This window comes from Strix aluco, chromosome 11 (assembly GCF_031877795.1).
Source record: "Strix aluco isolate bStrAlu1 chromosome 11, bStrAlu1.hap1, whole genome shotgun sequence".
In the NCBI taxonomy this organism is placed as follows: Eukaryota; Metazoa; Chordata; class Aves; order Strigiformes; family Strigidae; genus Strix; species Strix aluco.
This window is the reverse complement of record NC_133941.1, coordinates 17,177,119-17,191,445: the sequence shown is the minus strand read 5'-3', so window position 1 is coordinate 17,191,445 and position 14,327 is coordinate 17,177,119. Positions and strand designations below refer to the sequence as shown.

General features: G+C 47.2%; 1 protein-coding gene across 11 annotated transcripts in view; it reads right to left on the bottom strand.

Moving 5' to 3' along the window:
• POC1A (POC1 centriolar protein A) overlaps positions 1-14,246 on the bottom strand; it is a 93,690-nt gene extending 79,444 nt beyond the window's left edge. For 6 of the 11 annotated variants that reach the window (XM_074836367.1, XM_074836365.1, XM_074836374.1 and 3 more), the window contains exons 1-4: positions 13,634-14,246; positions 13,155-13,250; positions 11,240-11,400; positions 9,873-9,987 (exon numbers count right to left, since the gene is read on the bottom strand). The gene's annotated coding sequence lies outside the window, so the exon portion shown is untranslated. Of the gene's footprint in view, positions 1-9,872; positions 9,988-10,570; positions 10,678-11,239; positions 11,401-13,051; positions 13,113-13,154; positions 13,251-13,633 lie in introns of those variants that run through there. The other 5 variants (XM_074836366.1, XM_074836363.1, XM_074836364.1 and 2 more) reach the window with 5 other exon arrangements.
• Between the last annotated feature and the right edge of the window lie 81 nt (positions 14,247-14,327).

Genomic DNA, 14,327 nt, shown 5'->3' with positions numbered 1-14,327 from the left:
GCCTCCAGCTAAGCTACATGCCTGCTTGCCTGCTTTCTAAATGCTCTGCTCCATGTGGGTGCACAAAGCATGGGAGACGTCTTTTTACTGTAGGGGAAAAAATGTCATTCTGTTCAAAATTTCATTGCTGTATTGCTTACTACATTGCCTTCTCTCTAGACTACTATGGTGTAATGAGACAAGGAGGACTGCCTACCCTTGGGGTAGACAGCAGAACTGGGATCCACAGAGAGATCTTTATATATTAAATAGAAAACACCAAGATCAAGATGCTGAAGAGGGAGGACAGTCCAGACACAGACAGATGTATGTGCTTTATCTAGACAGAACACCAGATGCTGACATAAAGAGCAAAGGCTGCAGGAAGTGAGCACATCTAAAACAAAACAAGCAGCTCTGCAAGTACCTGTGTTCTGGGAAAAGATCAGTCACACCTTCAAGCACAAGAGTCTGTGCCTGGCACCTCCTGCAACTGGAGAGACTCCACTCGGGCTTAGCAGGGAATGCAGCAACAGCAGAAGCGCCCAGCCAGGGGCTGCTCAGCCAGCCCTGCTGCATCGAGCAGTGTCATGGCCATGATGGGGACCCAGCAACAGCAAGGCAGAGTGGGGCAGAGCCCTCTGCTCGCTGCACAACCCACCTCCCCATACAACCCTTCGTTGCCAAGAACGCAGCATACTGAAATCTCCTTTCCTAAGGTAACATCTCGTTGTCTCACCTTGATTACTAGTGAAGCCTGTGAGTGATTTCAGCTTCTCCTATCAAACCTGGTTGTGTCAAAATCATCACATTTCTACACATTCAGAACAAAAAGAGAAATCCCTCAGTGAGCAGGTAGAGAGGGGAGCCACCTTCATGCTCCCACTAGGGAAAGGCTGCAGCTCTCTACCTGCCCACTGGCTGACCATCAAACACACACTTCCCCAAGCGGGAAGTAGCCCAGGCACAGGCTGTCTCCAGCCCAGCTGATATTTAGGGGATTTGGGAGAGAAGAGGATAGTGTGGGGTATTAAGAGTTACTGCATCCGAGGCAAGTGTGAGAGAAGTCAGACAGAGCCTGTTCACAGAGCAGTTCGTCCCTCGCTTAGGTTACAGTCAGGAGTTTATGCTAAGGACTTTCTCGTTTCTCAGTGGGTATCACAAGGTGTCAGCTCTGCTACAAGCAAAGTGGATCAGCCCAGGGTAATGGCCCTAGCATGACACCGAGATGAATTTTGGTTCAGGTCCCAGTTTTACTTTTGGCATCAAGAGGCATTTGCTTGTTCTGTGTCCCCTTTTTACCCCTAGCAGGACAGTCTCCCAGCAGGGACTGCTCCTCCAACACACATGGCACAGGTCTCCGCTATGCAGACATATGACCAAGGTAAGACCAGCAGAAAAACGTCCTAATTATCAAAACCAAGCCCAAGAAAGTCATTAAAGGACAAACTATCCCTGACCACTCAAGTCAAGTTCCTATGGTCTACCTTAACGCACCGTTCGCCCATCACAGGGCATGCTGGATCTGCTTGCTTTCAGGGTACTGCACATCCCTCCAGCTGCAGAGCTTCTCCTCTTCAACTGCTCTGCCCAGGGTGGGTAGAAGAGAAACAGGCCCCACTGCCTGCCACCTCCCCCAGGGCAACTTTCCCTGCTTTTCCAGAAAGAGCTGCTCAGTGGAGGAGCCCTACTAGATTTCTCCTACTTTTGAAATTGTTTTTTCCTTCTAGCCGACGATGACCTACATAATAAGCAGGTCACTGGAACATGAGAGATGTTTTCTGAGGCAGAGGAGAAAAGCCAATCAGTTCCCCCGCTGTGCGTGCTTCTGAGGACAAAGTGAAGCGCTGTTTCCCAGGGGTCCCACTCAACAGCCTCCTTCATGCTCTTCCTGCCTGAAATCAGCAGGAGCTGCTGGGATCCCACTGAGGACCTGATCAGACCCTGAGCAGAACATCAGGCTAATTAAGGACCAGCTCCATGTGGGACCGAGGGGAGCTTCGGGAACACAAACCCTCCTCACATGAACAGTAAACATGCCATGTGCAGCCCCTGTGCACAAGGCTGTGAGCCTGTGCCATGGCCCAGCTGCGTGAGATTCAACCCGCCAGGCAAGGCGAGCTCTCATCAAACAAGCAGCAAAGGGAAGAAAGGAGACAGCAGAAAGATGTGAACGGGACAAGTCCCCACCATGTCTGTGGTGCAACCCCACCCCAGCCAAAGGAAGGATCTGGTTGTAGCAGGTCTGCAGACAACAGGAATACGAGACTGAGTCGCTCCCAGCTGGAACAGTGCCCTGCCTGAAAATTTGGCAGGCAAGAAGCAGGGTTAGAAGAGCTTGAACTCAGTTTACTTCCCAAGCTCTAGTCATTTCTGCTCCTTTATGGGGAGCATTCCTGAAGGCTTGCTACAATAAAGTACAAACTGGAAATAAGGCTTTGAGTAGCCAAGAGAGACCCTGGGATATCCGTTCAGCATCAGTTGGTTTAAGGCATGGCAGCATGGAACTGGACTGTCTCGAGATGTTGTCTCCAGCACCATCCTCTCTCATCTTGCCACTGATCTCTCCCCATCTTCAGCCTCCCCCTCCCAAATGGGAGACAACACTGCAAAAGATGTAGGCCAGCATACCTAATCCCCCCAGCGTCTGGTGCACTGCAAGCAGGAAGCAGCTAGCTACCTACCCAAGGGTAAGGCAAGAATCTATTAGAGAAATGAATGTAACGTGATCCTGCCTGGGGCTCAGAGTCAGTCCCAGAAGGATATATGGAGCGAGTAACCAGAGCAGGCAAGGGTAAGAAGCTCTCTCAAACAGCCTGATGGCTCAGAGAGCTCCAGTAACAATAGTGCAAGTCTGGTAACTAGGTCACAGTTATGATCCTTAATTAATCCTGAAGAGACCCCATCTGTTGTGGGGAACAGATAAGGTAGCTCATTAAGCCCAGAAGCAGGCCAGGAGTAATGCCAGACCCCCGCCTAGCCCCCAGAGGTTTGGGGACAGAATCCCGTTTGGCAGCAGCAGCAGCTTTACCCAGCCTGCTCTCTGCCAAGCGTTCAGCCAGCAGATGCACCAGGCTCTCCCCATCTCCTCCGAGGAAGCGATGGCAGCCCAGAGCCTGTTCACTAGCCACTTCCCAAACCACGCTGACATAAACCATGAAACAGGAGAGAGGTGGGATCAAAACCAGCCCAGGGGCAGGCAGACATGGGGCTCCAGCAGAGGAGCCGTACCAAATCCTGCTGGACAGCTGAGCCCTGGCTCCCTGCACTGTGCTTCATCCACAACCCTGCTCTTCTCCCCCACATCCCTCTGTGCTGGGGTGTGCTATTCTGAGTCGCTTCTTCTCCTGACTCCTCTGGGAGAAGCTGAGAAATACCAGCTTCTCCACGTGCACTGCCTCAGCTTGCACAGAGGGTTAAATTAATATGCTGGGCTTGCAGCCACAGCCCTGAGACTGGGTGCTGCAAAGGGACATCAAGGCTGGTGGAGAAAAGGGCCTTGACACCGCAGCTGAAGTTAGGAGGGGTCATGTGCCGGCAGGGCCAGGTTGTTCACTTGGCAGACAGACCTGTTCCTGACCATGACAGCGGAGAGCCCATCTGGCAGCGGGGAGGCAGAGACCAGCTGAGGGCAAGGGCACGGATGGCTGACACCTGGGAGAACAGTCTGGGTGCATGCGACCTGCCCTCGCCTCTACAGCGAGCTGTGGTTTGCATCTACACATGATCCCTGCGAGTGCCTTGATCTGCATAAATCCACTGGTGACAGGAAGATAAGCTGAGATAATGTTGATTGGGTTTTCAAGCCCTGCTTCTGCCACCTGAGCAATTAAAAAGCAGCCGCCATCAGCAAAGATGGCAAAACCTAACACAGCTTCTGAGGACTCAGCACAGAGCAGGAGCATTAAAAATAGTTCTTTCAAAGGAGGGATGTGTGACTAATAAGCCTTAAACTGACAACAGTTGGGAGATGGGGGCAGCTTAGTACTAAAACCATGTCTCCAGGGACCCTTATTAAGGTGTCACTTGTGCTCACTACCACCCCCAAAGGCATTGTGTTCAGCAACATGCACAACTGACAGCACACCAGGGAACAGACACGACTCTATACAATTAAACCAGAACAAGTAGCAAGGAGAAGAGCTGCCAAGTAAACATAAAACAGTACTTCTATCCAAGGAAACCTTGAATAGCAGAGCAATCAAACTCCAGGCATACGCACCATCACCATACACAGGCACTGTTCTCCCTCACCCAAGTGCAGCTGGGCGAGGGACTGCACTGCTGTGAGATCGCTCCATGAAAACTAGGTCACTGGCTATCAAGCCCAAGAGACAGTGCAAGGACTTTGGGAAGGATGTACTGAAATCACTTCTTCCAATTAAAACACAAGCTTAGGAAGCAGCTCTAGTTTATTTGCTTTTGTAATTGGAGCTTTAAATCTCAATTACTTGCTCAAAATCTCATTGTACTTCATGGTAAATATATCTTGACAGGGTTTTTGCTGTGGAGGAGACACACAGTTTGGGGAACCAAGTTGAAGCAAATACAGGAAAGGTTACCACCTTTCTGAGACAGTAGAACAGAGAGCACAGGTAGTGTGGAGCAATCCATGGTCCCAAAGGCTCACAAGGGAATCCTGGGCCTGCCCCCTTCACTCACCCACAGAAGAGCAGCACACTTGTGTGCTGTGCCAAGCACCAGCCTCCTCTCTCCCTCCTCCATGCAAAGTGCAAGACCAGGCGCTACACAAGCCCCGAAGATCCTTCTGGATTTCAGTACTAGATAGCACAAGGATCCAGAGGGTTTGCACACCTTACAGTTGTTGGCTCCTGTTTTGTGGCTGAAGTGGTGGCTGCCCCCTCCCAGGTACCCCACCCTCCACTACAGGGTCTCACTCCTGCTGCAGGTTGGACAGGATGAATGTCTGCTTCATATCTTAGAGCCTGGCCTAGGAAGCATGCATTGCCCAGCATGACATCTCTCCCCAAAACTGCTTCTTCCAAGACATGGTTGCCTCACAAAAAGCAGCTTGGCAAAAAGCCTATTTCACACCCACCCAGACACACAGATTGCTCAGCACACCCCATCAGAGGCAGAAGAATTGACCTTTAAGTAGTGAATGGGCTGGGGAAAAACGTTGCGAGGCAACCCAACCACCTCTCTACTTCTTAAACACTGAAATAATACATGCCAGCTGTGCTGTATTTGCAGACTTCAAAGTGCCAAAGAACAGAAATACAAAACTGTCATTAGGGCTTTTGGGGAAACAGTTCAGCCACTGCTTAAACTCGAGCATCCCAGCAATAGCCTTGTGCAGTGGAATTAATCTGAAAGTTCGATGGTGCTGATGGCTGGAGAGAATCACTCACTCTTCACCCCAAATTACCTCTCCACGTAGAGCCACCACCCCTCCACACCACACTCTCACATGGCTTTCTCCTTATGTGATCAATCATCCCTTATCAGTGCTAAGAGGGGGGTGTCTCAGGGGAGGTCTCCTGTCTTAACACTGAATTTATAGTTTGATTAACACATTATCAAATTTCACATGAAACAAGATACAGCTTTTTGAGAACATGAATTCTGAATTGCTTTTTCAAGTTAAACTTTGAAGCAGAGACTTGTCAGGACTAGAGGTCTTTAAAAATCAACATTGGAAGCACTTAAAAAAACCCCAAACCATCACCACTACACTAGTTCACCTAGGAGCTTGTGTGATTGCTGCGGCAATTTTTGGGCAAAGTGCTGCAACTTGCAAGTCTGAAGACACCAGATTTTCTAATGTATACAAAAGCTCCTTAAGATTAGCAGAGCTCTACATAAAACCACAGCACACAAGTCAATCACAGGATCCATCACTAATGCTAAACCAGCAATAACCCTCTGCTCTCCCTTGGTTTGCTCTTACAATCAATTCAACATGAGAAACCAGGTATGTAAGTGAAGAGAATGATTTAACATTGGGTTTATATTTTTGCCATTTCAGTTTTAATTTCTCAGCTGATCTCTTTCAACTTTTTTGTTATACAATGTTTGCACTTCCATCTCTTTCTAGGACATTTTCTGGAATCAGCTTTTGTCTTCTTTGCCCAGGGCTGGGACAATGCATTTCCAAGAGAAAGCACGTGCATCTCACCTGATTAAGTGGAGGGATTCCTGAAAAGAAGACTTTAAGGGACTCCAGGTTCTTTACCACGTCTCCTGGAGGTACAAGAGCAACACATTTTCCAACCATTACCATGGCCCCAAGCCAACACCTGACAAGGCTAGGCTTGCTCAGCACACCAAGCCAGAGACAACTCGCTCCTTTGAGTCCTCTAGCTCCAGAGATCTCAGCTGGGATGGTGTTCAAAGCAGCTGCAGAACCATCAGGTCAAATAAACTACATGCAGAAAAGGCTGCCAGCAGGGTCACAGTACCCCAAGAAACCTCCCATCCCAGCAGTCCTGGCTGGTCCTCACTTGTACTCCTCCTGGTACCGCCTGTGCTGCTTGGCAGGCAGCGTGGCCCAGGAGCCTTGGAAGTAGAGCCCAGAGCTTTGCGTGACTTCAGCTGTTTGAAAGACAGCGCAAACAGAGCACCTGCCAGCTTTTTGAAGAGTTCAGTAGGCAAACAAGGAATGGAAGCCTCGTATACTGCAATAACCTTAATATGTCACAGAGTTTCTCTGGTCTGCAGCTCCCAAGTTCAGCTTTGGAGATATGATGTGCTGATTTCCTCCCCTAATATTTCAGCACTGGCCCCTTCTTCCCTATTGCTGACACTTGTCTCATTTTAATACCTTATCACCACCCTCTATCTATAATCTTTAGAGCACAAGGAGGAATAATGTATCTTGCACGTCAAAGGTTAAGCAACAAGAGCTATTGCAAAACAGCACAGCAAACCACATGGGCAGAATCCACCAACACGTACAGTGGGAGATGGAAAGATTTGCACAGGAAGGAGCTGGACACCAAGAAGGCCGTAGCTCATCCTTCCAGCTTTCTGCTGTGGCACACAGGTTGTGGTGTTACACTGTCTCTCCTCCCACTCACGAGTGGGTTTGGCCCCATGATGTTTCATACCCCCTGTTACCACACACTTCCATGCTATTTTAATGTCTGGAACATCTCCATTTTAGATGTGAGACATCCTTCTGCTCTACTGCCTGGCCACTTCCCTCTCAACCCTTTGGACTGTTTCTTTCAAGGAGCTAACTCTAACTGACTGTACAACTATAGCAAGTAATATTAACAACAACTAATTTTAACTATAACAACTAATTCTTTAACTATAAAGCTTCCCTTACCATTGACGGAAACAATAAAAGATCAAAACTGCTTTACACTTCCCTCTGTTTATTGCTTGCTTTCTCCAAGACAGCTCTTAAGACTGTCTCAAGACCAGCAGCATCTAATGCTATGGAATAGCTGGATAAGAAGAAAAGCCACCCAGATAACAGAAGAGTTCTGTTGCCTCACTGGGTACTCGCTCATGGGATAACACCCACACAGCAATTCCCAGCTTGGGTCTAAGTCAGGAGGGGGATTTTCCCCCACCTTCTCATGTCATCACCAGATATTTCATTCTGAAATGCTTCTCCTTCTCCTTGCTTCACTCAAATATTGATCCTTGCAGAAGAAATGAAAACACCAGATGCATAAGAGAAGATTAAGCCTTTGCTGAAACAAACCACAACAACTAGCCTTGCTTGTAGGTGTACTGTACCTACAATAGACTTTTTAAGGTCACAGCCTTTTGAAATCCCATCATTTTCACCCTCCCAAAAGAGATCAGAGACTATTAGGACTAGGATGCCTTTATCCTTATTTCCAGGCTGAAAAGGCAATCTTATTTGTATTATTACGCCTAGGAAAAGAAAGGTAGCATGTACCTCTGCAGGAAATAGCACTGATTAAAAACCTGGCTAGTCAGGGAATCTCCATTTTGACAAACAACACTACATCAGTTTATACAAAGGATTTAACTTACCGTGTCAAAGTGAGTCTGGGGTGACTGGGGAGGACCGAGGGCACTTGAATATGCTACTGCCTTGGCAGGCCCATGGGACAGATATACAAGTCAGAGAGATGATTTTTTTGTCGTGGTTTAACCCCAGAAGGCAGCTAATCCCCACACAGCCACTCGCTCACTGCCCCCCAGTAGGATGGGGGAGGGAATCAGAAGGGTAAAAGTGAGAAAACTTGTAGGTTGAGATAAAGACAGCTTATAATTAAAAAAGAGGAAAACAACAACAGAGGAAAAAACCCACCAAAACCAAGAAAAACAAGTGATGAAAAAGAAAACAATTGCTCACCACCAACTGACTGATGCTCAGCCAGTCCCTGAGCAAAGGCAGCCCCAGCCAACCTCCACTCCCCCAGTTTTATTGCTGAGTTTGATGTCATACGGTGTGGAATATTCCTTTGGTTTGTTGGGGTCGTCCTCTCCACCTCGTGCACCCCCAGCCTACTTGCTGGCAGGGCAGTGTGAGAAATAGAAAAGCCCTTGACGCCATGCAAGCGCTGTTCAGCAATGACTAAAACATCCCTGTGTTATCAACACTATTTTCATCACAGATCCAAAACATAGTCCCATACAAGCTGTTATGAAGAAAATTAACTCCCAGCCAAAACAAGTACATTTTTACAGGGCAAGAGGGAGAGAACAAGGTATGTCCTTGACTTCTATCAATCTTCTGCTTGACAGAAAAGTCCTAACATTGATATTGCTTTGAGAGAGACAGCCCATAGGCTCCAGCACAGCATTTTTCACTGCTGTGGGTCAATTTCTTGTTTTCAGGGACTTTTACAATCCTGCCTCTGCTCTGACTTCCACATTCCTGCCAATATCCACACTAATGCAGATATGAGCTCACTACAGCTATCTGGTGTAGCAAAGATGCTTTACTATATAAACATGACTTGAGTGTCTCTCTGGGCCTGGAGCGTTTAAATTCAAAGAAGAGACACCCACTTCCTTCTCTATCAGCTGTCCTTCCTATGTAGAGAGGAGCAGACTATCTACTTAATTCCTTTCTGGAAACTCCAGTTACAGAAAGTGATAGAGAGCTCTGACTTCAGAGCTAAGTCCTTTCCCCACCCTCTCACACCTTCATACAGGAAGCATTCAGAGTCACTTTTTCTAAGGTACTTCTGCTCTCTGCTGACTACGTAGAGAGTTCAAGCTCCTAAACTGGATGTAGAAGGTGGTATCTCTGCCTGAGTAGCTAATGAGGAGAAATGAGGGCTGAGATATGCAAGAAAAATGACAGGTTGAAGCCCAGCAATAATCCTAACTAAAAATATACTGGTTGGAGTCTACTGGTTCTTTCTAAAAGAAGGAGGAAAACTGTGTGAAAGAGGAGCAAACAAGGGGTGGGAATGCAAATCATTGCAAGTGTGGCAAAGCTCACAGTAGCTGGAAGGATTCCTGTATCATTTCCTGCCATGTGCTGCACAAAGCAAGACAAACCCCAGGATGCAAGATGAAAAAAAGACTATTGCATGATTTTCCACATCAGAAGCAACTGGAGGGATGTCAGGGAGATATTCTGGAATTAAGATAAACCACTGCTGGATGTGTTAATCAGATGGGCTACCGACCGCAGCAGTCCCAGTGTGGGAGTGGTGCCCTTCAGCAGAAGGGCAGGGTACCCTCTGTGAGGGCGGCAACAGCTTCTGCTGTCCCGACTGAGCCTGAGTCATGCCCCTGTAATGGGACTTTGCCAAGAGACCAAACACCTCTGCATCAGTGGGCAGCACCTGGGGCCTGGCAGACAGGCAAAAGTGTCCTGACCCAACACCCTTGTGAGGGCCCACCAGCAGTTCATGAATTTTAGATATCCTTTACACTGGGGAGAAAAACAACTCGGTGCTTGTTTGTATGAGATGGGGTAAGAAGCTTGCCTGGCCTGTGTCTGTGAAACAGGGGTGCCGCTCAGTCACTCTGCAACAGGTCGCACGTGCCTCAGCATTCAGCAGCTCCTCCAGTTTGGTCGAATTCTCTATCGATTAGGGGGTCCTATAAAGAAATGAGATTTCCTGTTCTGTCATGTAAAGAAGACACTGGATCCAAATGAGGAAAATCTGCTAAAGAAATTCAGCATGGGAAGAATTTTCACTATGCTGCTCCTATCACAACCCTTGAATTTTGCCTTAAAAGGTAAACTAAGTTCTCTCTAACAACTGCCAGTCTCAGGACCAGAGGTGGAAGTTCTCAGATCTAAGCCTGGAATCTGAGTCTGGATTAAATCCAGATGTCAGGATCACATCCACTCCCTTGGAAAATTTAGATCTCAATATAAACAGTGGCTTGTGTGTGGGGAGGGGGAATTGTTTTTCTGGCTTGCCCTCTCGTGACACTGACTGGGTGGGAAAAAATTAGGAATATGTGCAGCTCTGACTTCTGAAGTGGGCAAAAGGGATTAAATGTTGCTAATGGTACAGTGATATACTTTTATTTGGACAGGCTGAGTGCAGAGGAGCTTTGACTCTTGCTTTTCTGCTGAAGTATCTAAATGTTCTCTTAAAAGCATACCATTAATTAAAATTCCATGGAAGGAGCTAACTGCTGACAGATGTGAGGCTGAATGAAGGCTACAAACCTGTGAATCAAGTTCTGTTTCCAGGAATATTGGGCAAAACAGGCTTGAGAGAAGAGAATGGGAGGGAAGTATTGAAGGTAGCTTACACCTGAGCCTATATGGTAAACCTATAACATGGAAAGAGACCATCTTCGGCCGCAACTCTTCACAGACATCTGCAGAAATCACCTTTATGCTGTGACAGGGGATTTTTTTTTCCCCGTTTCAATTTCTATAGGGGACGCACTTTCTATGGCTTCCCATCCACTCCCAAATTGCTGGAATTTACCTCCCCCCACCTTGCAACTTATTTAGTAAAGAAATGGACAAATCATCAGAATGGAATGGGCTTTAGAAAACTAAAATCAGCAGAGGCTCTCAGGGTAGCTGAGTCTTCCCTTCCCTCCCCCTAGCACTGCATCACATGGGCCTCTCAGGCAGAGCAAGCTTCCTCTGCTGAATCCATCTGGTACCCAGCACCCAGGTACCAGCTCCAAAGACTGCTCCAAAACACAGTTACAGCTGGGAACTACCCACCTTCCAGCCGAACCTTTGTTAAGGCCAGATGAATAAATTTGTTCTCACACCAATGCTATGCCCTCAGCTTAAACCATTTTCCTTCTTTATTACATGCTACTCTGCCCTTTACATATTCACAGGCAACCATTGCTTCTCCCCTGCCCACCGTACCTGCCGTCTCTCTCCAGCCAGGCTGTGTGAGCCTGCTTTCTCTCTCAGGATGGGCTCCCCGTTGCCCCGTTGGCTGCTAAGGTACTTGTCACAGTCTGAAGTTCTCCTGGAGCATGGCAAAGAGCATTTGTGTGACACTTCATGCTAGTTTCTCCTGAGCCCTGTAGGATGACGTTAATACATCACCACAATTAACATCTTTAAATACCATTTAATTAATCCACCAAAGCCCTAATAAATTTTAATTAATGGCAGCTTTATTAGTATTTACTTCACCTTCAACATGTAAGCTCTGGCAATATTTCCAAAGAGAGGAAACTGGCAGAGCAGTTGACAACACACCCTTTACCCCTGACTTTTCCCTGCTCTGTTGGTCCCAGAGCTCACGGCCATCTCTGTGCACTGACAAGGACACGTTTCTCTCCAAGGTGAGGGTCAAGTTAATGTCATTCCATTGGTATTTAGCTCTGCGCAATCCTTGTCATGTACAAGGTTAAACAAATTCACCAATATCAAGCTCTAAAGAAGTGTTATTGCAGTGTCTGATTAATAGCACAGATTGTAGGGGAGTCTGACAGGAAAGCCAAGAGTTCTGCTCCACTTGGAGATCTCAGTATCGCAGCCAAGGTCGCTGCGTCTCTGCTGCCAACCTTGAGCGATGTTTGTGTAAAAAACAGATGCTCCTCCAGCTTCAGGCTTCACGTGCACTTTTGAATACAAAAGCACATTTCTAAATTCCAGCAACAGAGCAGACTAACGTACTTCATCCCTCAACCTTGCAACATGGTAAGATGCTGCTGTTAAGATTATCAGGATAAATAAGGATTATCAGATTTTTGTGGGATTGAACCTGCTGTGGCAGGTGTCTACACGGAAGAGCTCTGCAGCCTGTTGCAGTACTCTGCCAGCATATTTGCACAACACCTTTCTCTGGTGCCTCTCACAACAAAACATGTATTCTCTCTGTCCCTCTTAAGTACCATGGTCAATTAATAAGGAAAGAATAGAAGAAGGAAAAATACTATCGACATACTATAAATCAAGCATACGGGACTTGATTTCTGTTGTTAAAACTGAAATTAATGTAAGAAGCACTGGAATGATCCCTCAGGTTCAGACACATTAACTCTGTGACCTAAGGACACCTGTCAGGTATCTACATGGTAGAATGTGGTGACATTTCCTCACTTTTAAAGTAACTGATGCGATAAATGCTTCAGGGTAGGGAGTCAAATGTTGACAGTCAGGGGAATAGAGACAGCAGTGATCTGAAACACAGATCAAGTATCTTTAAACTTCAAGTGCTAATTAACTATTATATTTTGCAAAATGTAAATATTTGAGGCATGCAACACTAATTGAAAGCCAGTTGTGAAAAAAGAGCACTTTTCATGAGCAAACTAATAATTTGAAGCACTGTACTGGTGTTACCAAATGACCAAGACTCTTGCTATCATAACTGCTATACAGGCTTGGGTCAAATACCATAGCATTAGCTTAATCATTTATTTACAGAACAAATTAAAACTAGCAGATGCCTAGTTTAACAATATCCACTGATGAAAGGCTGTTTCTTAATGGTAACTTCTGCATTACATTGCTGGAATAATGAATTGAATTGTTTAAGATCTAATCTTCAAGACTTATTAAACAATGTTGTCTTAAATTCTGAATAAGCAAGAAGTAAACTGTGTTTTAAAAAACATCTAGCCCTACTAAAACCCAAATCCCATGCCTCTGCCTTGTAAAGCCCTAATTTTTTCAGGGCCCCATGAGGAGTACGTGAGGGCAGAACCCTCTCCCCTTTCCTACCTCAGAGCTTAGTACCATGCTGGAGTTGACAGCGAGTTTGCCATTCGACTATGGTTTAAGGTTGCTTTCCTCTTGATCTACTTACTCAGATCACAAAGTTTACCTGCCGCAGCCAGCATCCTCAAAGTGAGTCAGTGATGAAGAGGGGTCAGGCAAATATCCTGCTGGTCTTCCCTGTGCCCTCCGACAGAGGAGTTATCTAAAGATTAATTTGCAACATGTAAATACTGACCTTCTAGTAACTACACAACGTGACAACACGTGAGATACCAGTCAAGTCACAGCGAGCTTTAAATGATCCCTCCTCAAAACTCTGCACTTGGTACAAAAACCACTCTTGCCTCAAAGTGTCCAAGCCAGCTTTTAGCTGGCTGAGGGACATGAGGCTGAGAGAGGCAGTACTCTGCCCGAATCCTGTCTTCCGTGAAATCATTGTTTCACAAGATGGGAAAAAAAATGCATCGTCATCTTTCTTCCCCATTCTTTCCACACTTCAGCATTTAGTGTAAGCTTACAGGAATTGGTACTAGTGCAGCTCAGATGGCCAGATATATACGGAGAGCTCCTTTTACCATTACCCACCTGTAAATATTCTTTTAAACAGATAAACTTTAACGTTCATTGCACATCAGAGGATGCAGGATTCAATTTTACTTGCTGCTGCTGTTCTCACAGAAGTCTTATTTATCTTCAAAACCTGGGCAACGGTGCCACGCTTCAAAAACAGAGTCTGAGCATCACCATCAGAGAAACAGATTCATACCAGCTGTAGGCCAGGTGAAAAGGGTTCAGGATCCCACCACCACCAGCGAGACTACCTGCTGCTTTCCGAGCCCGTGCGCAAGGACTCTGCCGGGAGTCGGAGGTGTGTATTTAGGAGGAAAATACACGAGATGTGTCTGAGCAGCGCTGGGTTTCCCCACGCAGCTGACTCAGAGCTCGCGTTTCCCAATGGACAGGCACGACAGGGGCCCCCAAATCTCCCGTCCTGCGGGTAAAAGACTCCAATACTTCTGGGAAACAAGCGCTGCACAGCCTAGGGCTGGGGGGAAACCCAGAGCAGGACAGCCACCCGCCTCTTCTTCCCGTGTGGGCCGCGCTCCCCTTGCGGGCCGTCCCCTCACAGCCCCCCGGGGCCGGCTGCCTCGCTCTGTCCCCTCACACACCCCCCCGGCACCTATTCGGGCCCCCTCCGTGCCCTCACGACGCCCCGGGAGCCACGCAGCCCCCTCCGAGCGCCTCCACCCCCTCACGGCGCCCCGGGAACCGCCCTAAA